The sequence below is a fragment of the Bos indicus genome, chromosome 12 (genome assembly GCF_029378745.1).
Source record: "Bos indicus isolate NIAB-ARS_2022 breed Sahiwal x Tharparkar chromosome 12, NIAB-ARS_B.indTharparkar_mat_pri_1.0, whole genome shotgun sequence".
NCBI classification, from domain to species: domain Eukaryota; kingdom Metazoa; phylum Chordata; class Mammalia; order Artiodactyla; family Bovidae; genus Bos; species Bos indicus.
This window is the reverse complement of record NC_091771.1, coordinates 31,730,973-31,743,193: the sequence shown is the minus strand read 5'-3', so window position 1 is coordinate 31,743,193 and position 12,221 is coordinate 31,730,973. Positions and strand designations below refer to the sequence as shown.

General features: G+C 36.4%; 1 protein-coding gene across 12 annotated transcripts in view; it reads left to right on the top strand.

The window, feature by feature from the left end:
- PAN3 (poly(A) specific ribonuclease subunit PAN3) overlaps window positions 1–12,221 on the top strand; it is a 123,202-nt gene that overhangs the window by 49,744 nt on the left and 61,237 nt on the right. The window lies entirely within an intron of this gene.

Genomic DNA, 12,221 nt, shown 5'->3' with positions numbered 1-12,221 from the left:
GTAATTCCTTTAAAAATGCTTTTTTGAAGGGTAACAGTGTGTTCCCAGCCTTCATATTATTAGATGTCAACTTGAATGAAAGGATGGGAAAGGTGTGATTTTATAAATTTCTCAGGGTATTGCATGCTAAGATTTACCTAAAAGTAACGATGTGTTACATAAAGTCATACTCATTTTGTCTTTGACTTTTGGAAATAGTGGGGTTATGAATCAAAAATTATTAATATTATTGTTATTTTAGCCTTACCCCTGAAGTGATGGAAATGAATGAAAACTGTGGGACTGTTGGGTATATTAGTAGATTCATACTTGTCAGTGTCTCTTTTGATGGTGTTTTTTCCCTTGTGGTCGGATTGAATGGTATTTATTTCTTGTGTTTAGTTTGTAAGAATGCTTACATTAAAATCTCTTGGCCTTCAAGTTCTGCTGTGAACTCTAGTTGCTTGTTACTGATGCTTTTACAACCCAGGGAGGTTTGGTAACTTACTGCATGTGCTTCAATCTTTAGTTACTGAGTTTGGTGTTATTTCAGGAGATTTCTAGTCTCATGCCCAGGAAATGGGATTCTTTGGGCTTTAGATGGAGTGGATTGAGATTTATGAGTGAGGCTTCAGTCTATCTAATCAGGATTCCTCAGGACTTTGAAAAGTTATAGAACTGTGAGATAGCTGAAATGACATGACAGTATATGTTCTGCTTTCTGACCCACAGCCCATCTCAGATCCTCTTCTTTTTTCCTCTTCTTCTCTTCAGCTGCTATTCTAAACCTTTATCATTCACCTCACACCCATTCATCCTCTCTATCACTTTTGAATAAATGACTTGTGTTCTTCAGAGAAGGGAAAAAAGAGGTCATTGAGAGTGAATTGCTTCGTATGTTGGCTTTCTACCTATGGAAAACACTTTCACTTATACCCTTTCTTACAATTTTTCCTTCTGTTGTAGAGAAAGAAGTGTTCCTTGACTGTCTCCTTCAGAACCTGTCTTTAGCCCCCTTAGCAGTTTATTTCATTATTTATCCCTCTTCAGTTTTGGACAGTGATTTCTTGACATTGATTTCTTCCTAGCTTGGTCTTCCAGGACCAAGGAATTCTACATGAGGAGATATTCTGTTGTCAGTACGTTTGGGAAACTGTGTGATAGAGTTTGAGAGCTGCTTCCTACTTACTGCTGTTACTTTTTCACCTGGCATTCATCCCTTAATTCTCAGTGTTTTATCTTTCCCTTTTATCACTGTTGAGACTCTTTTTTGGTAAGTGTATATAGTGACCAGAAGTCACAGCACTTACTTGACCTCTGTCACATCTGACATTGTCATTCATTCTCTTTCTTTGCAACTGTCGTTGTCTCCACTCTGAAACTATCCTTTATTAGTGTCTTCCAGGGACCTCGTGTCCTTTGCCATGCCCTCAGGAGCTCTCCCTGGCTCTGTCTTTTTTTTCTTAACCCTCTTCCTTTCTCTGCACATGGCGATCTCCAGTGCCTCCGTCACACCTGACTTGTGTGTGTGTGTATCCTCTCAGTCCTCCGCACTTACTGTGAATATTAGCTGCTTCTGAACATCCTCATCTCTATGGCGTAACACTGAACAGTCACTGAGTCTAAATTGAATACTTTTTAATCTTTTACTTCACACCTGTTCTTGCACTCACTCACGTGTACACACTGTCTGCTCTGTCTTGATTGTTGATTTCACCCAGTTGTCTAATTTGTGAGCTCTCCTTGATTCTTCTGTCTTCATAGCTCCCACTCTTTGGTCACTAAGGTCTGTTGATTGTGCTGCCTTGACATTCTCTTCCCTGTTAGTGTTGGCACGGTACAGTTTAGGCTCACTTTCACCTGTTACCTGGACTGTTACTGTTGTAATCTCTTACCTGGTTTCCTGATTCCTGATTCCCGATTTCTTTTCTTTCAAAGCACTACCTGGGTGACTATCTGGTCTTGTTTCTTGTCCGATCAGAATCTCTCAGAAAGGTAGGTCACCCCTGCAGACCTCCTGAACTGGTTGCGGTGCCATGGAGAGAAGCATGCGCTTCCTACCTCTGCCTTCGAACATGCTCTCTGCTTGCTGTGAGTGCCCTCTATCTGTCTTGACTCAGCAAACTTGTCTTTTAGGATTCGATTCAAACGTATGGTCTTAGGACCTAATTAGACAGCATGAAGCATTTGTGCTCTTTTCCATAGCACTTCACATCGTGGTCATTAGTGTATGTATAACTTACAGGCTAGCAGTGAATGGCATTGTGTAGGTACTTACCATCTTTTTAGATACATGGATGTTCTGACCTCTTGTGAATGTTGGGTTCTGGTACATTCTGTACCTGTGGAATGCCAGCCTGTGAACTTCTAGAACATAGAGCCTGTGTTTCAGGTATTTTGTTCTCTACAGTGCCTCGTACAGTGCCCAGCACAGTGTCGAGTGTTTTTTATTATTCGGCTAACTGAATAAATTAACCTGAATTAAAGATTATCTGGTGAGATAAATATATAGTTTCATGACATAAAATACTATTATGGAAAAATCTTTGAAAAGTCTTAATATATGTTAAATTTTGTTATTAAATATGGCAGGATTCTTGGTTAGAGAGAATGCCTCTAAGTAAATCTTTCTATGAAATGTGACAGATTTTCCTTTTACCTAGTCCTGGATAGAAGATGTACGTAAGTGCACAAGATGGTTATAGCTGTGTAGAGTAATTACTGCCTCCATGGAATGTGGCGATGATCTCACTCTCTTCTGGACTATTCATTAACTGACCTAAGTGGACATTTTTGGCTCTTTTAGGGAGAATGCTATTTTTTTCCAACTTTATTGAGATAATTGACAAATAGGAAGAGTAGTATTAAGAATTAACTAGGTATAGAATATTGAGAATGCCTCTATGGTGGTTAATGATTACTGTCATTGGAGAACTTTGACGAGTAAATGACTTAATGGAAGAGGAACGTTTCATTCATTTTTGTCTTTAAATGCCTTCTGTCCTCCGGATGAAGATTTTGCTTTTTTATATCCATTGGTTCTCCTGGTCTCAATTTGAATATTGCATATTCTCTGTGAATTCTGAAGATTCAGAGATGATGATACGTAAAGAAAAGGAAATGGTATATGTGGCTTCATAATTTATAACTCTTAAGCTTTCTTAAAACGTTTTTGTAAAAATTATATATGCTTATTGAAAAAACTTCAGATACTACAGAGAGGTACAAAGGAGGAAACAAAAATGTCCCAAGTTTCCTCACCACCTAGAGATACAGTCTCTTTTGTTATTTTAGTGAGCATGTATTGTTAGAATCCTTTTACACACCTGTGCCCATGCACATAGAAACATCCTCCCTTCCTGCTCCCTCCCCCGCCCTTTCTTTTAGGCATATGCATACCATGTTACAAACAGCAACTTAGCATAATTGCTGTATTGTAGCCTAATTTTATTTTATCTTTTCTCAATAGTGGTATGGGCTTCTTTTCATGGTAAATAAAAATGTATCATTTCCCATGACTTCTAATGGCTGCACACATGGGTACCATAATCTGTATGTATCATAATGTACATAATTAGATCTTTTTTGAGAGATATTTTAGTTATACCTCCCCCCACCCCTTTTTAAAAATCATTTTTAAAAATGTGCTAACTGGAATCTTTTCTGCTTGTGTGATTTTTTTTCCTGTTTGTGTTTTATTTTGATTCATAGTATCAAACTATTCTCAAGAACAGTGTTAACCATTTCTGACAGAGGTTGTGAAAGATGAACTAGTGAGCCCCTTTGGAAATCTATGTGCCTGTAGTTTCACACTCTTATATAGGGAGAATGACTGTAAGCTGATTCATGGAAATTTTTTAATTTAACTGCCTCATACATAAGGCTTATTACTAGTTGAGGTTCTGACATACACCTGCTACTTTCCCCTTGGTGGTGGTGGTGGTGGTTTAGTCGCTAAGTCGTGTCTTACTCTTTGCAACCCCATGGACTGTAGTCTGCCAGGCTTCTCTGTCCATGGAATTCTCCAGTCAGGAATACTGGAGTGGGTTGCCGTTTCTTTCTCCAGAGGATCTTCCCAACCCAGGAATCTAACCCAGGTCTCCTGAATTGCAGGCAGATTCTTTACCAACTTTCCCCTTAAGATAGTCAAATTATTAGTAGGAGAACTTATACTTAAAAGAAGAATGGCATGAATCTCTTGGAGGCACTAGTAACCAACTGTCCTTCACTGTCCCCACCAATTTGAATCTGACTTATTTAGAAGATCATATGTCCTCTATTGAGGTCTTTTATCAGAAGGCCCAGTTTGCTTCAGGAAATTTGTAAATTGTGACTCTAGACTATTTTTCACAATAGTAGTAGTGTTATATGTTAACTTCTAACTTTAAAGATGCAACTTGGCTCTTAAATAGATCAGTTTCTGAATCACCCAGAAGTTGAGTTTATTTTGATAAATTTTAAATTGACCATATTTGGATATGCTTGAAATATGGAGAAATAACCCATTAAGGCAAAAAAAAAAAAAACTTGTAGAAATGTGAACATGGAGGTTCTGGTTAGCCATTGACTTCTCCTTTCTGTCTCACCCTGTTCCTCTTTCTTCTGTGTTATTTATGAACACTGAAGACAGGTAAAAATAACTCTGAATAGTGCTTCTCTTTATGTCTATAGGTCTCATCTTTTTATACCTTTTAGATAATTTTATCAAGGCAAAATTCTTGCCTATTTTTGCCTTTTGCTCTCTTTATCAGTATCCCCTCTTCTACCTTTCCACCTAATTCATTTTTCTGTGTCCTGCAACACACACATACACTCTCTTCTACCTTAGGCTTTAATCTTTTGAATTAGTTCCACCTGGGCCCCTTTGTCACGCTAAGGAGGGAAGAATAGTAAAGATGGGCGATTGGAATCATGACGATGTTCAGTTACCAAGTTGTGTCCGACTCTTTCTGACCCTATGGACTGCAGTATGCCAGGCTTCCCTGTCCTTCACTATCTCCTGGAGTTTCATAGGTTTTTGAGAAAAGTAGATATGGCTGAGATTAATATCAGCATTTTAGCTCAGTTTCTCTTTTAATGATTTAATTCAGTCAAAGATTGTGGAGACTTTATCTGATCAGCCTGATTGGATTTCAGCAGTTAAGTTATTAATAAAACCGTTCCTTCTCTTTCTTCCCATTTTTCCTTCCTTTTCCCCCTCTTCTTCTTTTCTTTTTCTGCTTTTCTATACTTCTTTTATCCTGGCTAAAAGTAGAAAATGAATTGGAATTGAGTAAGACTGGAGTCAAGTTGGTTCATTGGAATGATGGTGGCCTAGACTGGGGTACTGACAGTGACATGGGGGGCTGTAGTTGAATTTGAGAAATATTTAGGATGTAGAATAGACTCTATGACTTGATGCTTCAAAGATACCTGCCATTATCAAAAGGATGGTTGTGAAATAATTTATCTGTTTAGTAGAAAGCACAACAAAATTTGAGAAATCAAAATCATAATACATAAATAGTTTATAACTATATTTCATGTGTTCAGGAAACTGGGGAAAAGATTAAACATGTTAGTACAGACATGAAAAACATTTTAAAAAATTAAAATCATACTTCTAAAATTTAAAACTACAGTGTCTGAAATGAAAAATGTATTTGATGTAATTAGTGACAGATTCGGAGAAGGCAGTGGCACCCCACTCCAGTACTCTTGCCTGGAAAATCCCATGGATGGAGGAGCCTGGTAGGCTGCAGTCCATGGGGTCGCTAAGAGTCGGACACGACTGGGCGACTTCACTTTCACTTTCATGCCTTGGAGAAGGCAATGGCAAGCCACTCCAGTGTTCTTGCCTGGAGAATCCCAGGGACGGGGGTGCCTGGTGGGCTGCCGTCTATGGGGTCACACAGAGTAGGACATGACTGAAGTTGACTTAGCAGCAGCAGCAGTGACAGATTGGATATTGTATAAAAAAAGATTAGTGAACTGAAAGACATAGTGCTAGAAACTGTCCAAAAAACAGAGAAAAAATGAGCCATGGGAGAACATGAAGCTGACACACTGTTTTACTCCCTGAAGCAGCATAGGGCACACAGAAAAGATACTTTGAGAAATAGTGGGCCAAAAAAAAAGGACAGATATCATCCAAATTGGATGAAAATGGTAAGCCTACGGATCCATGAGCTCAGTGAACACAGGCACAAAACAAACAGGGGAGACAGGGGAAAGTGCACCCTGCACTAAGGCACACCATATGAGCAGCCAGCGGGGAAAAGATACTCACTTTTTAGGAAGAAAGATATAAATAACAGCATATTTCCTGTTGGAAACAATGTGAGCCATAAGACAGTGGAGCAATTAAAATACAGGAAGATAAAAAAATGTCAACTTAGAATTCTATTCCTGGGAAAAATATGAGAATGCAATCCCATGAGTGCATTTAAAGATGTGAAATTTTGAATAAAATGTGCAGCTTAGTTACACTTTCCACAGTTACATGTTGTTAATTTTATGATTTTGAAAATATACTCTGGTTATGTAGGATGATATCTTTGGGGAAAGATGGAATTACTTCAAAATTACAATTTCTTAAAAAGCAAAATAAGTACCTTTTTAAACATGCAAGACTTGAAAAGATTCATCAGCAATAGATGTGTACTTTAATAGACGTTAAAGTATTGGGTTGGCCAAAAAGTTCATTCAGTTTTTCCTTTTATGGGACATCTCAAATGACTTTATTCTCCAACCCAGTACTTCAGATAGAAGGAAGAAAATACTCTGAGCAATCAGGATCTGTACAAAGAAATGAAGAAAACTGGAAATAGTAACTACATAAGTAAACGTAAGGAACTTCCCCCTTATTCTGTAAGTTTCTTTGAAAGATAATTGACCATTGAAAGCAAAAATGGTAATAGTGTACTGTAGGGTTTATGGTATATGTAGAAGTAAAATATATGATGATTATAGCAGAGTCTGGGAGCGGAGAAATGGAAGTTTAATATTGTTACCATGTTATACTATATCTGAAGTAGTTTAAAACTCAAAAGTATTAAGTAGTTGTTATGTACCGAATCACGTCTTCCCCAAATTCTCATGTTTAAGCCCTCACTGTTTTTTTTTTTTTTAAGTTCCCTTAATGTGACAGTATTTGGAAATGGGCTTTTAAAGATTTAAGTAAGGTTAAATGTGGTTGTAGGGATGGGCCGCAATCTAGTATGATTGGTGTTCTTGTAAGTAGATGCAGAAATACCAGGCTTTCACACACACAGGAAACACTTGTCTCAGTGAGGACACTGTGAAAGGATGGCTTTCTGAAAACCAAGGAGAGTGACCTCAGGAGAAACTGACCCTCTTGGCTCCTTCATCTTGGACTCTGGTTTTCTAGAACTGTGAGAAGATAAGTTTCTGTTGTTCAGGCCGCTCAGTGTGTGCTGTTCTGTTGTGGGCCTAGCGGACTAAGATAGGCAGTGGTAGGTTACATATTTGTACTGTCAAATCTGTAATACATAATGGTAGAGGCTTCAGTTCTCTGTCAATAATGGAAGAGAAAGAAAATCAGTAAGAAGATGGGAGACCTTAACAACTCTTATCAGTTTATTTGTAGGACGCTCTGTCCAGCAACAGCATAATGAATATTCTTTTCAAGTGACCACAGAATACTGACCAAGATAGAACAACCAATAGGAACAAATCTCAGTAAGTTTAAAAGGGTTCAGGTCATGCTAATGTATTCTCTGACCACAGTAGAATTAAATTAGAAGCCAGTTACAGATCTTTGGGGGCTTTCCTTATAGCTCAGTTGGGAAAGAATCTGCCTGCAATGCAGGAGACCTGGGTTCATTTCCTGGGTCGGGAAGATCCCCTGAAGAAGGAAATGGCAACCCACTCCAGTATTCTTGCCTGGAGAATGTCATGGACAGAGGAGCCTGGTGGCCTACCGTCCATGGGGTCCCAAGAGTTAGATAGTATTTAGTGACTAAACTACCACCACCACCAACAGATCTTTGGAGAATCTTCAAGTATCCAGAGACTGAATAACACACTTCTTTGACATGTGTCAAAGAAGAATTAGGAAGGGAAATTTTAAAGTGTTTTGAATTGAATGAAAATAAAAACATGCCAACTGGTGTGGGTGTCACTGAAGCGGCAATGGGAGGGAAATTTATAGCACTAAATGCCTGTGTTGGAAAGGTTCTCGAAAGAGTGATCTCAGCTTAAGAAACTGGAAAGAGAAGAACAAATTAAATCCAAAGAAAGCATAGAAAGGATGAATCTTAATGATGTGAAGTGAAAGAAGGTAGTAAAAACTGAGTACATATGTACATATGTAAGATTCATTCATACTAAATTCTAGAACATCCAGACTAGTCTTTAGTGACAAAAAGCTTATCAGAGGTTGCCTGGAGTTGAGAGCAGCGGAGCAGAGAGGAACAGGAGGGATGGGTTTCATACAGACATACGGGAGCTTTTTTGGGCGTGATGGATGCAGTCCTCCTTGATTTGGGTAACGGTGGTCCACCGATGTCAAGAGTTAACAGAGTTTACCCTGAAATATGTGTGATTTATCCTCTGTCCATTATATTTAAATAAAGCTGTTGAGAAACTTTTACCAGTTCATTTATATTTCATTCGGAGAGTAGAAAGATTACTGAGAGGAGCTTGTGAAGCCAATAAGTGGTAAAGCAAATGGAGTTCATTACAAGGAGCAGCATTGTGGAAGGCATTTTACAGTTTTATGAGTTTATTGTGTTTTTAAAAAGCCTGACCAGTATTCAGAAATAGTGGTGATTTCTCAATCATTCATCACATCACCTTAAGACAACTTTCTTTATTCAACAGATCTTTTGGTAGGTTTGCAGTGAAATATTAAGTAATATTTTATGTTGTGTTTTTATTCAGTATAAACCTCTTCCTGTCATTCTAATAAAAAAAATTAATGGCTGAACTTTTTATTGTTTCACTATTTATTAAATTAGTCTCTTAGTTCATGGGACTAATTTATTGTGTTCTTGGTAAGTACTCTTGTTTGTAGTGGAGTGCAACAGACTATTAAATACTGAATTATACTTTAAAAGGAACAGTTTCCATGAAATAATATGATAGTAGGAAAGCATAAAGTTATAAACTAGAAACATCATCAAAAAATTACTTCATTTGTGGGACTTCCCTGGTGGTCCAGTGGTTAAGATTCTGAGCTCCCAATGCAGGGGGCCTGGGTTAATCTCTGGTCAGGGAACTAGATCCCACATGCTGCAACCAAGAGTTTGTATGCCACACCCTAGGGTTCGCATGCTGCAACCCAGAGTTCACATTCCACAACTAGGACCTGCCTGGTACAGCCAAATTAAAAAAAGAATTGCTTCATTTGTTAAAAAACAAAAATAACTTTATCCATCATTTGTAAAATAGGACATATTCTATCATTTTGGTTGGGATCTGTGAATTGAAGCATTATTATTTCATTTAAAATATATATAATGCTAATAACTGCAACATTGCTTTTCAAGCTAGAGGTCAGGCCTCTTCGTATACTTCTGTCTGAAGAGTATAGGCAGGGGTCATATCCAGATGTTGGGGGTGGTCCCAGTTTGAAGAACTCACTAAATGCACTTGGTTGTTTTGGGTGTGAGAGTTGCAGTGTGAATTTAAGTGTGTGAGAACCCAAAACTCTATTGATAAATTCTTACTGCACGAATGTTTGCTATTTGACTTATATAAACATTGATTTTTTTCCCCCCTCAAATGTACACTTAGAGCTGTGTAAGATATGAATGAAAATTAGGATTTAAAATATGAATAGAAATTATAAATTATGAATGGAAATATATGTATGTTAGAAAACCCACAAGTTTAATATAATAGGAGCACGTTTGGAGAGTTATGACAGGCTTGTCTAAATCATCAGGCAGGAATAATAAAACCTTGATTTTTCCCCTACTATTACGCTTCTCATTTATTCCATTCTCTTTAGTGTTGTTGAAGTTAGACAAATTTATATAACCCAAATCCTTGAGTCTTCTTTTACATAACCTTCACTTCCTAAAGCTGAAATAAATTGCTTATTTTCTGGTTAACAGAGATTACATTTTAACAAGATACTAGTTTTAGTTACCAGTTTTGCTTTAGCTCTAAAAAAATATTCTTTTTAATGTGTTAAAGGTGTGTGCCTATGCTATTTTGTTATTTTATAAAACTTATTTCTGTTATAAACCAGTTATATTAAAGTGGTTTTAAGAATACATCTTTTTATTGCACTTATTATTTTAACTAATTTTATCATGAAAAAGTATTCTCCTTTCTACAGTAATTTCTCATTAAGTATTTTTGATAGTTCTCTCATCTGGCTAGAGGACTTTGTATTATCTGTTAATAATAGTAGTCTGCTCTCTTATTCCTAGATTTTGTTTTTGTGTGTGTGTGTGTTATATACTGTGTAATTCTTTTTTCTGCCATTTAAATCCTTTAGCCTTTTCTCACATCTCAAATAAACTCATCTGAAATAAACTTGCAAACTACCTACCCAAGAGAAATAAAGGCCTCGCCATCTTAAATCAGGGAAAAAAGGAGGGAGGTCTTTAGGTCCTTCTTTTTACTAAAAAGTAAAATTCACTGCAGGTGAGTTTTTTGGATCTTTGGTTGTTGAATCCCTGAAAGTTATAGTTTAGTATAAATTTTCATAGTTAATTTTAATAATCTCTATTGTAATACATTTGAAGGCCCTCTATAATTTGTTATAATGACATTTTATATATAATTTATTTGGAGAAAGTAAAACAGACTCCCCTCCTTTTTCTCCTTTATAGGATCCCTTAAAAATACTCTTTAAGATGAATTTAAAATAGATTTGATTTAGAGAAACTCAGCTTTGTAATTAGTCTCCTGTTCATGGTAAATGTAAGGTATAAATGAAATGGAAACTAGATAATCTCTGTGTGTCAGGATTAGATTAGCTTTAAATTTCTTTGTCTAAATTTACTGTTTCCTAGTAGTCTTGTAATCCTGAAGTCCTCATCTCTCCTAGGCATTCTGAGCTCTTGTAACCAAGTGACCTGATTGATTTTTTTTGACTTTCTTCTTCTAAAATAGTTTTAGCACTCACTGGTGCACACTGGTTTAGCTCTGAAGTGATCCTGTTGATAACCATTTATATCTAGGGATTACTACGTCAATAAAATGCATGGGCTCATTGGCCACACTTTTAAAGAAGATGCCAGTGTTTTTGAAAACTTGAGCATTTGGAAGATTTTAAAATAGACATAACTGACAGGAGAGAACTTTTTTTTCCTTTGGAAAATATATTTTGATTTAGTTCGGATTCTTTTTTTTCTTCAGAATTTCACATTTTAGATATGGCAGTAAAAGAAGTTCTCTGTTTATCTGCTGCTGCTGCTAAGTTGCTTCAGTCGTGTCCGGTTCTGTCTAGTATATTTTAATAAAAAATTAGCATTTTTTCTGTACTTTGTCACTTTGTATTTAATTTTTGCTGGAACATAACTAGTAAAATATCATTTGCTTTAGAGTTTACAATGGAGTTATTAGCCTGTAGACTTGCTGTTTTCCAAATCTCGTATTTTGAACTCTAACTTGGCAATTTTAAATGTCATTCATTTCAAATAAGGAAGTTGTCCTTGGATTGTACAGTGATTAGTCCATCTTTTTATTTTATGCCTTCTATGGAAATGTGTTTTTCCATTCTAATGATCAGTTCTGAAATACTTTAAGTGATTAATTTTTTTCATTGTGGTTCAGTGTATTTTAAATTTAGTTTGTATATATGTGTGTGTATGTGTGTACACATACATACTGAAAATGTGGGCTGAAGTATGAACATATTAAATTATCTCTTTGGTTAACCCTTTTGGAAGTTGAATTCAAATATCAATGTCGATGGTCATTGAATCTTCATTATACTTAAACATGTGGATCACTATTTCTGAAAAATATTTAGGATATTCATTTGTTTCAGATGGGTGAAATATAGTCCATTTATGGATTTGAGTTACAGTTTCATAATGTGCTAGTAGTTCTTAATGCCAAAGGCACCATGCCACTTAACTAGGTAAAATGTGCCTTCGTACAACTGGGAGGAAGGTTTTCTCATGTAATCTCATTGTAAAATATTTTTAATAAAGCAGAAGTTACATGCCATACCTTGCAGACATTGGGGACTCTATTATATTTTTCTTATATCTTGATTCCTCTCACGTTTGCCTTACATTTAAGTGTTTTTCTCATCTTTACTGTTATTTAAATAGTGG